This window comes from Panicum hallii, chromosome 5 (assembly GCF_002211085.1).
Source record: "Panicum hallii strain FIL2 chromosome 5, PHallii_v3.1, whole genome shotgun sequence".
Taxonomy (NCBI): domain Eukaryota; kingdom Viridiplantae; phylum Streptophyta; class Magnoliopsida; order Poales; family Poaceae; genus Panicum; species Panicum hallii.
Genome location: NC_038046.1, coordinates 48,678,695 through 48,692,890, shown reverse-complemented (window position 1 = coordinate 48,692,890; position 14,196 = coordinate 48,678,695). Strand labels below are relative to the sequence as shown.

Sequence of the window (14,196 nt, the reverse complement as noted above, 5' to 3'; positions counted from 1 at the left end):
AGCTCGAGGTGGTGAGATGGAGCCATGGATCGAGGTGTGTCCTTTTATAAGGTGGATCCGAGGGTTTCATGGTAATTTTTATACAAAAGTTGGCAGGTCAAACGTGGGTTGACTCGTGAGGTCCAAGTGGCTGTTCATGGAGGCATAGATAGTAGCCCGCCAGCCCGGTGTGCCTAGAGCAAGGAAAGAGCGTCTGCTCGATGACGGTGGCGGTGAGAAACCGGCGGCACACGTGTGTCAAACAAATTCTCGAGCTGGAGGTGGGTACGAGTTGCATGGGGGAGGCCACATTTGTCTGAGTTGGGTTGGTCGGATTCAAATACACGAGCTGTTGCTCTATTAATCATTTTTTTTTCTTTTTTACATCAGGGATTTACATTTACTACCACAACGTGCATATAGTTGTTTGTGCGTAATAGTAGGAATAGTGCCGTGGTCACGCAATGACGCAACTACGTGGGTTTGGGTACTGCGACTTCCGATCGCCAGCCGTGATGGGTATATGTACGGACTGATGATGCGAAGGCTGGAACTTTATTATTCATCCAAAAAGTTAAAAGCACGATTATTATTGATTAACTATAATGAAACATAGTTATTTAAAAATTTATTATGTATGCAAAGGAAAATAAAGAATCCATGCTTTTTTTTAAGGACGGTAAGAGAATTTACCTTAAATTTTATTAGATGGTAGAAAAGAAATCCAGAGGATGCAAATGATCACTAAGGCAACTCGACTGATTTCTTGCAACGTTAGACAAGTTCGAAATCCTAGTTGCCACTGCTTTCTTAAATATACTTTTTTAGATAATGTGATAATTAAGTTGTTTATGTCTTTTTACTTGGTGCACCGCACCATCCTAAAAATGATAGACGAGTTCGAAAATCCCATCGCATGTGTGAGGATAAATAGTAGGCCCTGGATCCAATTTTCAGCAACATGGTATTGTGCCGTGGTATATTTTGTTAGAAAACTAGACAATTTACGGTATATTTTAATTCCAATCATTAATATTTTAATCATGACAAAAAGTAGTGATCTTGTGACAACATGATATGTGCTTGTGTTCATATTAATTCCACTAACAAACACAAACATAAAGATAAACCATACAAGATTTAGAGAGTACCTCTAGGCGGGACCGGGATCGGTGGCAGAGGCACTGGGTGCACCGTTCCCAGAACTGGATATTGTGTTGGTCCGAGCTGTTCGATGTAGCCGAACTAGGTTGATCCAATGCAGATGGCCATCGAGAAGTAGTCGGGATGATCTTGACGTTCACTTGGGAAACATAGCTACATCCACCTGGAAGTAGTCGTACGTGCGAGGAAGACGACTACTAGGAGGTAGACGTACGGCTTCATGATGAAGGTAACCGGGAAGTAGTCATTCACGGCGAGCAGTTGCATAGATGTACGCTCCCCAAAAACCTTATCGCCTGCCTATCCCGAGCAGGATCCCAAGGCAGCGAGGTTCCGGAGGCCTGCTCACGCAAGCTCTATGCGCGTAGAAGTTTGCGTTGGGAATGCTAAAGTAGCGAGAGCAGCAGAACAGTGAGGGAGAACAGATAGGCTTCTTAAGCAGGAATGCCTTTGAGAGCGAGAGGTGAGGTGCCTCTTATATAGGCGAGTGAGCCAGCAAGGGGGGACACACCTGGACGTCTTCAAGGTGAGCAATGACCATCAAACCAGCATAGGTTACTACTAACCTCCATACCATTGAAACCCCTTAAGCACCAGCCATCAAAACACCACTAATAGTCTGGCTATTACTCTTTGGTGCAAAACTTGTCCACTCCACGCAGCACATCATGACCGATCGCACCGTACCGTACATCACGTCACATCTCAACTCGACCAGTTTTTAATTCCCTAACATTTATTCATGAGCTCTACTTCTTTATTATTGAATAGACGGGCCTAGCCCAAATATTTCAAAAATCCCCACCAAGAATTTCAAGCTACACGAGAAATGATCTCAATTCTACTGCTATTTTGATATACCAGTGTTATGGCGGAGATTGTTAAGTTGAACATCCACCTGAGGCAGAGGCTACACTCATTCACAAATGACCAATGGACTACGCCTTGAATTGGCAGTTTCGTGCAAACAAACTTGATCAAAACCCCTTGTTGATATTAGGCTGCTTTAAGCATCCTCACGGTTTGGAGCGTATAAGTCATACTCCGAGCCTCTTTATGAGCATCTAAAGATCACCCAATCTCATAGACTGTGACTAGCAGTCGAACTCATATAGGTGCAATCCTTGGAGATATTCTGTAGGCCAACATCTTTGCTCCACTGAGCAACTTGGATCACATTAAGGTGTTCCCCACCCTGCCATACAGATTAGAAGAGAAATGCATCACCGCTGGAATGAGCCTTGTTCAAAGGTTCTCTTCTCTCAGTCAGTCAATAGCTTGTTTCACCATCCTAATTCACGTGATCTCCGATCACATAGGATAGGTTACCATTACTGAGTAACTCATATGGGTCTCAAGCCCAATTCCTTGGATGCATAGTCTATCACATTATGTGAAGGACCCTTTGTGAACTAATCTGTCAGATTTCTAGCTGTCTGGAACATAGTTCAAGGTTATCACTCCGGAGTTTCTCAATTTTCTGACAGATTTTAACCGCTTCTTTACATTCCTTGAAGACTTCATATTGTTCTTAGCACTGTTCAGTTTGACAATCACAGTTTGATTATCATAGTTCATTAGATAGCCGGTATCGTGAACTATCGGCAAATCCATTAGGGGTTCAGGAAGCCACTCGGCCTCAATAGTGGTAGTGTCTAACGCAGTGAGTTCTGCTTCCATAGTTGATCTCGTTAAGATGGTCTGCTTGCAATACTTTCAGGAAACAACGGCACCTCCAAGTGTGAACACATATCCACTCGTGGCCTTAATCTCATCTGCATCAGAGATCCAACTTGAAACACTATATCTACCCTTGGGTACCTGGTATAGTGAATTCTGTAGCTCGTAGTACCCACTAGATAACGCATTACTCTTTCCAGAGCATTCGAATGATCATCTCCCGGATTTGAGACAAACCGGCTTAGTTTGCTCACAGCAAACGAGATATCAGGCCTGGTTGCGCTAGCCAAGAACATAGGTGAACCAACGATCTGGGAATACCTCAGTTGATCCCTCATTATCCTTTTATATTTTCTTTAATATTTTACTAGCATCATAAGGTGTTGAAGATAGCTTGCAGTCACTATATCCAAAGCGACTCAAGATCTTCTCCATATAGTGGGACTGAGTAAGAGTCACCCCACCATCACCTTCTCTCACTAGTTTTATATTCAGGATAACATCAGCTTCTCCCAAATCATCCATCTCAAAGTTTTGAGACAAGAACTCTTTGACTTCCTTGATCACATCAAGGCATGTCCTAAATATCAGTATATCATCAACATACAAGTACAAGATCACTCCTTGACCCCCACCATAGCAATAGTACACATACTTGTCAACTTCGTTCGCAGCAAAACCAGCAGACGTGAGAGTCCTGTCAAACTTCTCCTGCCATTACTTAGGTGCTTGCTTCAGGCTATACAAAGATTTCATCAACTTACACACCATTCCTTCTTGACCTCCTGCTACAAAATTATCTATCTGATCCATATAGATCCCCTCCTTTAACTGTCCATTTAGGAAAGTTGTCTTAACGTCTATATGATAAACGAGAAGACCATGAGAGGTAGCCAAAGAAAGTAGCACTCGAATAATGGTCAATCGGGTAATGGGTGGTAAGTATTAAAGAAATCTTCTCATTCTGTCTCTTGCTCCTTCTAGAAGCTTCACTGTCATCCTCCTCGGGATTTTCCATTGGTATTTTCTTCACTGTGTTCTATCAAAACAGCAGGTTCATTATTTATTGACATATCTTGAATAGAAGTGCTAGTTCCCTCTTTCATAGGAAATATGTTCTAAAAAATGTAGCATCTGTGTACTCCATGATTATACCAACATGCATGTGAGGTACTCCAAATTTTACTATTAATAAACCTATACCCTTGCATAACCCAAAAAGACACAGTCTACGATTTTAGTCTAAGTTTACGTTTCTTGGTTACTGACACATTGACCTTTGTCAAACAGCCCCAAGCCCGTAAATAAGAAAGTGTAAGTCTTTTCTTCTTCCATTCCTCGAATGGTGTTATCTCTTTGTTCTTTGCAGGAACACGACTAAGGACATGACAAGCTGTCAATATAGCCTCACCCCCACAATTCCTCAGAAAGTCCCGCTGTAACAAGGTGTTAACCAGATCAGTTAGAGTGCGGTTCTTTCTTTCGGCAACCCAGTTGACTGAGGTGAATAGGGAGCCGTCCTCTCATGAATTATACCATGTTCCTCACATAATAAAGTGAAAATATTTGAAAAGTACTCTCCACCATGATCCAACCTTACACGTTTGATCTTTCTCTCAAGTTGATTTTCTACTTTAGCTTTATAGATCTTAAAATAGTGCAAAGCTTCATCTTTTTATCTTCAGCAAATAAATATAGCAAAATCTAGTTGAATCATCTATCAAAGTCATGAAATATTTTTTACCACCTTTTGTCAATATGCCATTCATCTTGCACAAGTCAGAATGAATTAGTTCTAATGATGCCGAGTCCATGTTCCACTGGTCTCGCTAATAACTATATTTGTAGACTTAGGCTTATATTTGTTGTCTTTGCACTCCTTTGCAAAGTGCCCCTCAAGACCGCAAGTGTAGCACTTGCCCTTTCCCTTCTCCTTCTTCTTCTTCTTCTTCTTAAAGCTAGTTGTTTGTTTAGCCTTTCCACAGTTATCCGGCTTGTTCTTCTTGTTGTTGTTGTGGAAAGCATTTGAATTGTTCTTCTGCACCAGATTGGTACTTGAAGAACCAACAACTCCTTTGCCGTGAGTATCCTTTGCCCTCTCTTTCTCCTCAACATCCAAAGAGCCAATCAGGTCAGCAGTGCTGAACACTTGTCTTTTATGTTTCAGAGAAGTGGCAAAATCCCTCCACAATGGTGGCAGCTTAGCAATAATGCTCCCAACCACATATTTGTTAGGCAACTCACACTTGAAGCTAGCCCTCAAGTTCCTTTGCTAGTGATTGAATCTCATGGGCTTGTTCCACTACTAGACGGTCATATACCATCTTGTAGTCGGTGAACAGTTCCAAGACATACAACTCACTCCCAGCATTGGAAATACCATATTTGTCCTCAAGTGCATTCCATAATTCTTTGGCAGACTGCAGCGAGATATAGATATCCTCAAGGCCTTGAGCTAGAACACTAATCATGACACCTTGAAACAGGTTATCAGTCGCCATGAAAGTTTGCTCCGCTCTGGAGTCACAAATGTTCCAGGCTTATCCTGTGCAATGTGATAGACCTTCATTGCCATCAACCAAAGGATCATCCTATCACGCCACCTTTTGAAGTTTGTTCCATTGAAAACACTTGGTTTCAGGATTTGAGCAAAACTAGCTACCGTAAGCCTATTAACATCATAAGGTTTTTGGATTGTTAGAAAACTAGGCAATTTACGGTATATTTTAATTCCAAGAATTAATATTTTAATCATGAAAAAAAGTAGTGATCTTGTGATAACATGATATGTGCTTGTGTTCATGTTAATTCCACTAACTAACACAAACAGAAAGATAAACCATAGAAGATTTAGAGAGTACCCCAATGCGGGACCGGTGCCGGGGGCACCGGGTGCCCCTTTCCCCAGGACTGGACATTGTGTCGGTCCGAACTGTTCGATGTAGCCGAACTAGTTTGATGCAGTGCAAATGGCTATCGGGAAATAGTCGGGATGATCTTGATGTTCACTTGGGGAACACAGCTATATCCACCTGGAAGTAGTCGTACGTGCGAGAAAGACGACTACTAGGAGGTAGGCGTATGGCTTCATGACGAAGGTCACCGGGAAGTAGTCGTTCACGGCGACTGCTCACCTAGATGTACACTCCTCAAATACCTTATCGCCTGCATATCCCAAGCAGGATCTCAAGGCAGCAAGGTTCCGAAGGTCTGCACACTCAAACTCTATTCGCACAGAAGTTTGCGTAGGGAATGCTAAGGTAGCGAGAGCAGCAGAACAGTGAGGGAGAAGAGATAGGCTTCCTAAGCAGGAATGCCTTTGAGAGTGAGAGGTGTATATTGAGGAGAAGTGAGGTGCCTCTTATATAGGAGAGTGAGCCAGTGAGGGGGGGACACACCTGGACGTCTTCAAAGTGAGGAATGGCCGTCAAGCCATAGGTTACTAGCAACCTCCATACCATCGAAACCCCTTCTTAAGCACCAGCCATCAAAACACCGCTAATAGCCTGGCTATTACTCTTTGGTGCAAAACTTATGCACTCCACGCAGCACATTATGTCCGACCGCACCGTACCGTACCGTACATCACGTCACGTCTCAACTCGACCATTTTTTAATTTTCTAACATTTATTCGTGAGCTTTAATTCTTTATTATTGAATAAATGGGACTAGCCCAAATATTCCAACATATTTTTCTACCTAGCACGCCACGTATTAATTTCCAATCATACTCCCTCCATTATAAATTATAGGTTATTTTAGTTTTTTTATATATTTTTTACTATGTACCTATCTAGATGCATAGAAAAAGTTATATATTTTGAAAAGTTAAAATGAGCTATAATTTAAAATGAAAAGAGTACCTAGATCGTGCTGAGCAATGAAGCTGATGTTAAACAAGCTGGAAGCAATGTGACTAATGCGCACGCAAGCGTCGAGCAATAAGCCGCCCACGCACCGCTCAAAAGGATGCATTAACCCATGCATGGCTGAGGTCGATGCTAGCTAGTGTGTTAGTGATGGAACCCATGCAACCTGCAGGAGGCTTAAAAAATGGTCGGAATTTGGTCATCCGTGGACAAAACTAGTCGAGCTGGGTGCGTCAAAAACCACCGAGATCCCATTTGCTAGCTGCGTGCCGGTCCTGCAACTAATCGGAGGGTCGGTCTTGTTAATTCGCGCGGGTGCGCTCCGGCGGTTCCACAGTCTGCTCACGGCGCCACAAGATCGACGTGCGTCCACGGGGGCACGGCCGGTGGATGTGACGGCCACGAGTTTAGCAGCATTAATCGAAGTTTCTGTATGTGTGTGGTGCGCGGTGTTCCACATGTACAGTTAGGCAACCACTAACCAGTGGTTGACTCCTAGTGGATTTATTTATTTTTTTCGTGATCGTATCTGGGTGCGTTTTTCATTAACAAGAATAAAAAGTTTGTACAAAGAAGTTTAGAGCAGGGGTTCCAAACTCACAAATCCTAGGACTATATTACATGATCAACAAATGACGACTAGCAACTCTATCACAAACAGCCACAAAAGCACTCATCTGCTTAAATCGGGCTAGCAACCAGGTAACAGCTTCCTCCTCCAAGCAAGCTAAGAGAGCTCATAAACAGTCTTGACCTTGGAATCAAAAGTTTTTCTATTGTGCTCGGTCCAGATCATCCAAGAGGTGAGGATAACCAAGGAATCAAAGCACTTTCGATCAGCCTAGTGGATTTATTTAGCAGACTATATATGTGATTGTTGTGTGTTCGGCGTGGATGACTAGTTAACAACGCTTGTAAGATGTACGTAGAATGCTCGATGAGTATTTTTTCTACCTAATTCTCTTACATGGCTTTTTTTAGAAGAAACATAGTGCGGAAGCGAACACTGACACACACCCACACCTAAGATTTGATCCTTAAGCATCCAAGTAAAACTGGTTCTTCGAAATACACGATCCCTAGCTTGCTGGTTTGCCCATGCAGTTGTTAGTTCTTATGTAGTATATTTTATTATGCCACATTTAATTTAGTTTCTAGCATCCCTCCTCTTCTTCTTTTTCCCTAGCTAGCTCGAACTAGCAAAGCACATGACATTTCTCTTTGCATTTTAAATTCTAGATTGTAGTAGCTTGCACTTGACTGAACCTCTTTTCCGGAGGTGTGACACATAATTAAGCTCACTTGAACTAGTAATCCTCCAACTAGATTCCATGAGGTCTCATTCTAAAAAAGTACTCCCTCGTTCTAAATTATAAATCATTTTAGAATTTTTAAATATATTATTTTGTTATGTATCTAGATATACACTATGTTTAGATACACAGCAAAATAAAATATTTAAATTCGCTAAAATGATCTACGATAGTAGGAGTAGTATAAAGACGTATCTTGTTTTAGCTTTGTGTTCATGTAACTGTTAACTTAATATTGGCCGTTGTTTTCTTCGCTCTAGCTTCACAAAATGTATGGCGAAGCCGTGCTCCTACCTGTCACGCTACTAGCAGTTCCAGGTCCATGGAAATATCTTTGTACTCTCAATCATGAGCATTTGAGAGTCAGGATTCAGAAACAGGTGGAGGAACGGGCCACAGTTTGTGCGTGGCCGATCTGGATTCTTTTTTTTTAAAAAAAACATGTATATATGGGGTCGCCTTTGACGACTGACCCGGTCAGGCACCGGGGACCGGCGCGACGTGCATGCAGCATGCTGCCGGTCCGGACAGCAGAGCAAGTGACCGAAGGAGATCGGTGGATCGACGCGGCAAGTTTGGCAGATCCGAGAATATAATCCACTCGCATGTCTGCCGTCTCCGCGAGCTGGGATGATATGGGTCGAGGACTCGAGGCGGTGGGGATACGATGCGACCGATCGGCGCTAGCTTGGCGCGATCGATCGGGCCGATCGAGAAAACACAATGTGAATTGGGAGGTTTGTCTGTGGCGCTGTGCTGCTGTGCGTTCCACGCGCGCCGCGGTTAATCCGGTACCGGCGCACCGCGCCGGCCGGTTGGAGAGCTCCCGGCTAGGGCGCCTAGGCGATGACCCGCGTGCGTAGCCAGCCGAACGTAGCGCCCATGATTGACGGGCCTAACCAACTCCTCTGCTTGGTGGAATGGTGGTGGTCTACTGGGTCTCCCTCTCTCTTTTTTACCTCTTTATTTAGGGAGGCCGGCGCGGTGGGCCTTGCGGATTCATCTCAGAAATGGGCTCATGCTCTCATGGATCTTGTACGTAGAGACGGCGGATTGAAGCCCATTGCGAACTGCCAGGAGCATGGCCCAAGAGCAGCCCGCAGCCGCCCCGACGACGCCGGGGCCAGCGCCCCCTCACCAGCACGCGTCTCACTTAGCCGGTGTTTGGACGAGGAGCCAAGTGGAATGGAGTGGCTCCATTCCAGATTCTAGGAACGGAGCTGCTCTGTTTCGTGTTTGGTAAACTGGAACGATTTTTGTTGCAGAGTGTAGTTGAGGAGTCAAGTGAAGTAGAAAATAATCACATTCTCATATCTTAGCTAAATAATCAATCAAAAAACACTAATAACATCATAACATCATAACATATAATGCAAAGAATACGGCTCCTTAACATCCATCATAATATAACATATAGAATAAACCAAAGATCATCACGACATGCATACAATCCAAAGTGCCTTGTTCATGGATACAATCAAAAGCATGACATACAAGTTTACGTCACCCAAAATAAAGTCTTGCTATCATTTGCTAATTAGCAACCTACATATTAGCATTAATGAACTCAGTAACCATAGAGAGCTTGTACAACAACGGCGCATCCACAAAACCATGTGCAATATTAGGATGGTTCAACAAATAAGAATATTACTTAGCCTTGTGCTCAAGCTCAAAACCAGAAAGGCTATCCACAGCTTCAAACAAACCCGGTGGCAAAGCTTTCTTTGATGCTGCATCTCGTACGGCACTAGCTATGGTTTAGCTATGGTTTGAGTACCATGATCAAAGGCTTGAACCAAAGGATCAGCTCCATTGTCATCCTTCTTAGCTCTCTTGGAGGGCCTATTGCCCGAAGCCGCCATGTCATCTTTGTCAATAGTAGCACTAGATGGTGTCCCAACATTCATCTCATCCTTTTGTGTATCCTATTCAACATCTACAGCAAAAGATTCACTTGAGGTCTTCACAAATTGCCCTATTGCAACACTATCACCAAAAATTGTAGCTACATTGCCATAGTATGGAAGAGGCTTGTTTATGTACTCATCATCACCCTTGTTTCTCTCCTTTCCGTTCTCATCCTAACATTGGACAAGGTAATTAGTACCTACAGGACAGCAATAATGACAAAAGAAAATATACAAGTACAACAAAGTTATTACCTTAAAATGACTTGTGTACATCTCATGATCATAATGGATGATAAAGTTCTCTTCATCCCAAACAGCACCACTCTTGCTCCTAAGTTGATTGATCCTAATGTACTTTTTCTTCAATATTTTCAAGTGGTTGGAAATCTGTTCATGTGTTCTATTGATCGTAAAATGATCATTCAAAACCTTAGCACAAGCATTGAGATGAACTCTCTTGAAACCACTTCATGTTTTGGAACCATCAGCTACAAGATTAGCAAGAAAAGTTTGCACAAAAGTAGGCTGACTTGCTGTCCAAACAGTGCCACATTTTACCTCTCCCTCCATTGTATCAAGCTTTAAATGAAAGAAAAGTAAACTAAATTTCAGCAACATAAATAGTACAAAGTAAATCTGATTTCATCATTAAATGAAACAAAAGATACATAGGTTCATAGAAAAAATACATAGGTTCATAGAAACAAAAGTTACATAGACTCATACAAATAAAAGAGTACATAGGTTCATAGAAACAAAACATACATAGTCTCATACAAATAAAAGGGTACATAGGTTCATAGAAACAAAAGATATATAGACTCATACAAATAAAAAGATACATAACTCATGAAGTATTGGAATAATATTGCTGACGGTCTTCCCACATGGCATTGGCAAGTTCTTGCCTAAAATTAACTATGAAGGCATGTTCCACTGCTTGTCCATGTGTTGATGTTTGATGGGTAATACTAGGGAGGTTATCATTTTCAGATATAATCAAATCATCACCGCCATCTTCTATGACCCAATTATGGATAATGCAAGCAGCAACAACAGCTTCTACTTGGGTAGGGAAGGGAAAAAATGGTATTGCATCATCAAGAATTTTGAATCGCCTCTTCAAAGAACCAAATGCACGCTCTACTGTAACCCTGAGAGATGAGTGCCTAAGGTTGAACAATTCCTTCTAATTTTGTACGGGGTTGCTGCCCCACTCATTCAAGTGGAACCTCACACCACGATAAGGAGGCAGAAAACCCGGTTTGGCTCCATATCCGGCATCAACTAGGTAGAACTTGCCTATCATATAAGGATATGTATGTGAGATACACTAGTCATTATATACAGTGGGTTAGTATAAATGAGCTACTCAAATTTTATTACCTTCGGGGACACGAAGACCATTTGGGCGTTCTAAAGCATCTCGTAAAATTGAGGCGTCATGGGCTGTTCCCTCCCAACCAGCTATAACAAATGTGAACCGTAGATCAAAGTCTACGGCTGCCATTACATTTTGTGTAGTGTAACTCTTCCTACCACGAAATGCAGCCTCCATTTCCTTAGGAACAGACGCTCGAATATGTGTGCCATCAATAGCCCCAATACAATCCTATTTTAGCATTACAATGAGAATGTGTAAGACCTCAAAAGTCTACCTATAATCAATAAAATTTGTGCAAACAAACCAAACACTACCTTAAAATAAGGATCCCATGGTGGGTTCCCTTGAATTTTAGATGGTGTCGCCGATGATGGTGGCTTAATGAAGTCGTTGCGTAGCTCTCCAATTGCACGAAGCACTTTATTGAAGTACCGACTAACGGTTTCCCCGGACCTACCAAAATTAGTGGCAACTACCCTATTCCTAACATTGTGGCCAATTGTGTGCAAAAACATAGCAACTTGCTGCTCAACACACATGTGTGTAGTGTCTTCTAATAAACCTCTATCCCTAAAAAGTTTACAAAAGTGAAAGAACGATGCTCTATTAAGCCTAAGCATATTAACACAAGTAACATCATTCTTCCAAATTTTGTCATTAAGGTACTCAAACCTCCTCCTATCCCTCTCATCAATTGGAGCATATCTAATTTGTCCAACGGGTGTATGACCGTGGCATTTTCTTTTTCTACTTTTAATAACCATTGCCATCATCGAAAGCAACACATGAGCAGCAGCTATAAAGACAAGAAGCTGATTGTCCTCATCCATCTATATATTATTAGACAACAAAGAAAAATTACCAATTCACAACACATGAAGATAATATAATCCATTGTTAATGTAGAGGTATGTTCATGTTAGAAGTATACCTTAGCTGCAGTTGTTCCTGACTCTTCCTCTTGCTCTGCCAATCTGATTTCCCTATTCAAAATAAAAGACATGAATTAGTTGCTAATCAATAAAGACTTAAGAATGAGGGAGAAGGAGGCCATGGCGCAGGGAGGTGGAGGAGGCCGGGCTGGCCGCAGGGGAGGAGGAGGACGCCGGCCATGGCGTAGGGAGGAGGAGGAGGCCGGGCTGGGCGCACGGGAGGAGGAGGACGCCGGCCATGGCGCAGGGAGGAGGAGACCGGCCGCGCGCGCACATGGGAGCTCAGATCTAGCCATGGCGGCACGGGTCGGCCAGGCTGCACGTAGGGGACGAGGAGGCGGGGCAGGTCAGATCTAGCCGGCGGTGACGGCTTCCTTGCTCCGGCCATGGCCGTGCGCGCGCAGGGGAGGAGGAGGCCGGCCATGGTGGCACGGGTTGGCCAGGCTGCGCGCAGGGACGAGGAGGCCGGCCATGGCTGCGCGTGCGTAGGGGCGGAGGAGGCCGGCCATGCCCAGGGGAGGAGGAGGAGGGAGGAGGCGGCGCGGGTTGGCTTGGTGCCATGGGAGCATGGGAGGGAGAACGAACCTGTGCACAGAGACAGGAGAGCAAGGCAAGAGTGAGTCCAGAGCGGAGTGGCTCCGTCCGCCTGATTTTTTGGAGCGGGCTCGTTCGGCATCTGACGGGAATATTCATTGTTGGGAGCCACTCCGCTCCACAAGTTAGGCAACCAAAAAACTACAAAAGTAGGATGGAACAGCTCCATTCTACTTCGCTCCCCAACCAAACGCACCCTTAGGCAGCACGCGCGTATCTGCGCGCTCGGCGTCTCACTTAGGCGGGCAGGCGCGCGCGCTCAGCATGAAGATGCTGGTGCCCTGCAGGGTAATGAGCCGAGCGTAGGCGTGGCCGTGTGGCCCGCTAATACCAGGGATCAGACGTGCGGGTGCGAACCAAAGCGTCGCAGAAGGCCCGCTCAGTCGCTGCAAGTGGGTCCAGAATCTCATATTCTTCTTCTCCGTGAGCTCGCCACCAGAGTTCGGGGAGGGGAGTTGCCGGGGTTTTCTTGTGACCTCCGGGCTTAGAAAAGGGAGGGAGAGGGGAAGGATGCCCGACGGTGGTGGCAGGTTAAGGGGGCGGCACGGCGAGCCGGCGGGAGCCGCCAGCGGCCGGCGGCCGGTTAGACAACCGGTGGGCTAGGACTAGAGCGGGGGCGTAGAAAGCCGAGCTTGGTGGAGGTGGCGGATCCGGCGGCTGGAGCCGCCAGAGATAAGGATGGTGGCCGGCGGCGGGGGCAAGCTCATGATGGGCCTCACAGGCCTTATGTGATGCTCCGCATCCTAGTCGTATATGCGACTAGGAACAGCCCCCGCGTGGCCCGTCTCTCACGAGTTACGCAGGCAAGGCGCATAACTGTATAGATGGCTAGATGGGTCCGGCTAAATGGGCGGCCCAAAGCACGGTCCGTAAAAGCATGGCCCAGGCACGGCCTGGCACAATTGCCATAGTGCCCGGTCCGGCACGGCACGATCAAGCGGGTTGTGCATGGGCCACCACCCCAGCCCGTAGTGCTAGCCCAGGCACGGCCTGACTAAGGAACAAGTCCGATAGCGGCCCATTAACAGCCCACAATTCTCCCCTCAACCCCAATTTTCACCCCTCTCCCTCACCCTATCCAGATTCCTGCAAGCAGCTGCCCACCCGCCTCCCTCTCTCTTTGATCTCTCTATCTCTCATCATGATGACCAGCGGCCTCCACACGCCTACCCTCTGCTCCGGCCGCCGCCCCTCCGGCCTCCCCACGCCTGCCCTCCGCTTCGGCCTCCCCGCGACTGCCCTCCGCTCTGGACACTGCCGCTCCACCCTTCGCTTCGGCCGCCGCTCCTTCGGCCTACCCGTGCCGCCTCTCCGGCCTCCGTGTGCCGCCCTCCCACCGGCCGCTGCCCCTCTGGCCGGCCGCTCGG

The 14,196-nt window shown here is 45.3% G+C and overlaps 2 pseudogenes; both read right to left on the bottom strand.

Annotated features, from left to right (window-relative positions):
- Positions 1-9,551: 9,551 nt before the first annotated feature.
- On the bottom strand, positions 9,552-10,489 carry LOC112892699 (annotated as a pseudogene).
- Positions 10,490-10,766: 277 nt separating this feature from the next.
- Positions 10,767-11,477, bottom strand: LOC112892698 (annotated as a pseudogene).
- Between the last annotated feature and the right edge of the window lie 2,719 nt (positions 11,478-14,196).